This window comes from Achroia grisella, unplaced genomic scaffold (assembly GCF_030625045.1).
Source record: "Achroia grisella isolate CSIRO2021 unplaced genomic scaffold, CSIRO_AGI_Agris_v1 utg461, whole genome shotgun sequence".
Lineage (NCBI taxonomy): Eukaryota > Metazoa > Arthropoda > Insecta > Lepidoptera > Pyralidae > Achroia > Achroia grisella.
In genome coordinates this window covers 1873604-1876846 of record NW_026712871.1, presented here as the reverse complement: position 1 = coordinate 1876846, position 3243 = coordinate 1873604, and positions in this window count along the sequence as shown.

Here is a 3243-nt window from a genome sequence, read left to right as displayed (position 1 = left end):
TTCCGGCCGCAGATTTCGCCTTACTAAAGTATGTAAAGTAAACGAATGAACAGTTACTTACATAGGACAATAAACTGTCTCCGCTAAACGGCGAAAGTCAAAAGATGCGCGTTTTGTACACACAAATAATTCACGTTTATTATAACATTTATTACAAATGGTCTAGTTTCTCTTTGACCCTTAACTTTTTTAGTGAGATTTAAAAAGATATAGGCACGGGTAATATGGTAAATCTTATACATACATCTTTATCATGCTTACCTAATTGGACCATTTTCATATGACCATAATAATAATAATCTCAGGATAATCATACAGCGCCATCTAGACCCAAGTTAAGCTAGTTAAAGCTTGTGTTATGGGTACTAGATAACTGATACAAATACATATATATTTTTGTAAATACATACATATACAATCATACTCATGAATACAAATGTTTGTGCCGTGTGAGGAATCGAACCCGCGACTATCGGAATTAAGGCGGTGTGCTACACCACTAGACCACCGAGGTCGTCAAATTTTATATCTTCAACTCATGGAACATAGATCTTAGCGTGAAGATATTCCGCAAAAACAGTAAATATAACGGGACAACAATATTTAGAGCTTTTAGTCTAAGTGACCTCGAGACATGTACCTAATGTATTAACACTACGACGGTGGGGGGGGAGGGGGGAGGGGATCGTTAGTAATGTGGACTCATGACCCCATTACTAGCAATGTACCATGTCAGGTTGACCTCCACGCGGTTCCCCCTGGAAACCATCGTGATAAATTCCTGGTGAATTTGTCACTATGGGCTAACTGACCTGACCTCACGCTCATCTTATCATCCTCCACTGGTGCCCCGCCAGTGTAAACCGTTAGCGCGGGTGGACCATTCTATTATCATTTATAAAAAAACACTACGACGACCTCGGTGGTACAGCGGTTTAGTTAGCCGCTCTACTTCCGATGGTCGCGGGTTCGATTCCTGGCACGCTACAAACATTTGTACCTATTCATGAATATGATTGTTTATATCGATCTGTGTGTTTTCTATGTATAATATATATGTATTTACAAAAAAATCTATGTATTTGTATCAGTTGTCTAGTACCCATAACACAAGCTTTAGCTAGCTTAGCTTGGATCTAGATGGCGCTGTGTGAATTACTATATATGTAATATATACATATATATCTATATATGTTTGCTAACAAGCATAGACGCGTATGCTAGTTAGCAAACAGATATAGATCCAACTGTTTTGACAACCATAAGTAAACAATGTTATAAAAAAAATGTGTCCGAGATGATGTGGCTGTTAAAAGAGAATTGTATTAAAAAAATAAGGACAGAATCGCGCGTCTGACACGCAACGTTCGTACCGCCACAGATAACATAATATTACATAGTACCGCTAATTTAAAAACAGCGAGTTGATCACGGTTTTAATTTATACATCTATACATACGACGACCTCGGTGGTCTAGCGGTCTAGCATACCGCTTTACGTCCGATGGTCGCGGGTTCGATTCCTCGCACGGCACAAACATTTGTATTCATGAGTATGATTGTTTGTATCGGTCTGGGTATTTTCTATGTATAATATGTATGTATTTAGGAAAAAAAGAAATATATATGTATTTGTATCAGTTGTCTAGGACCCATAACACAAGCTTTAGCTAGCTTAACTTGGGTCTAGATGGCGCTGTGTGAATTGTCCTGAGATTATTATTATTATTATTATTATTATTATATAAATAAAATTAGAGTGTCTGTTTGTAATATTGAAATAACCGTTTTTTACTGCATGCATATAAATATAAATACGATACACCAATATAACATTCTTTACAATTTTTGTCTATCTGTCTGTTTGTTCTGGCTAATCTCTGAAATGACTGGACCGATTTTAACGGGACTTTTTTTGACAGGTAGCTGATGTAACATGGAGTAACTTAGGCTACTTTTACTTTAGAAAATGAAGTTAAATTCCACGCGGACGAAGTCGCGGGTGCAGATAGTTACGAATATAATTGTATTGATTTTTATAAATATATATAAAAATATGTTAAAACTGACTTGCACCTCAGAAAAATATATAAAAAAAAATGTCACTATATAATTTTGTTCAAATTAAATTAAATTAAATTTATTTATTATAAACGTAGTACATAAAAGATGGAATTATTATATAGCCCTCACTTTAATTAATAATTATTATATAATTTAATTAAAGTAACGTCTTATACAAAAAATTAATAAAATATTTTTATAAAACTGTCATATATTCATTACGAATGTTAAAATTATTTCAAGTTCGTATTGTCGATATATTACGTTTTCTAATAATTATAGTTCAACATCGTTTATATAATCACTTATTGTATAGTAATGTCAATTAATAAATTAAATAATTGTATTTTAAATTGTCCTGGATAAAAAACTAAATTCTTGTATTTTTTTATCTATGTAAACATTTGCCCCTTATATGCTGAAAAAAAAACTGGCAACCCTAGTTGGTACGGTATACTGTCTGATCCTGTATCATCGCCAGCATGGTACATTGTACATTATTACAAGGGACACTGTTAGTAATACAATCAACAGTCCACATTACTAACAAACGCTTTCCCCCCGAAATGGGACTTGTTAGTTATTTGGACTAATATCCCCATTGCTAGCAATGTACCATATCAGAACCGTGGAGGTCCCAGAAATAGCAATATCACTAGAACAGCAATATCAGAAATAGCAATATCAATATAACAGCAATATCAGAACCGTGGAGGTCCCACGCGGTTCCCCTGGAAACCATCATGATAAATTCATAGTGAATTTACCACGATGTGCTAACTGACCTGACCTCATGCTCATTTTGTTATCCTCAACTGGTGCCCCGCCAGCGTAAACCGTTAGCGTAAGCGGGTGCACCAGTTAACTTATACTTAATCCAAAAAATATAAATAAAAAAAAATGTCAGCAGTTGAAAAAAAATCCTAATAATAAAACCACGAACGACTAATTGACCTGACTTCATGATCATGCTATCATTCTCCATAGGTGCACCGACAGCGTATAAGGAGGAACTATCAGCACTACCAGGTAGCAAATGTATATAAATTTTCAATAATATAAAATAGTGATAGATATAAGATATAAATATATAAGTTAATAAAAAATAAAAAGTAACAAAAATTGAGATAAAAACAATTTTTTTAAAGTGCAACAAACGAAAGTATAGTAACGGGACTC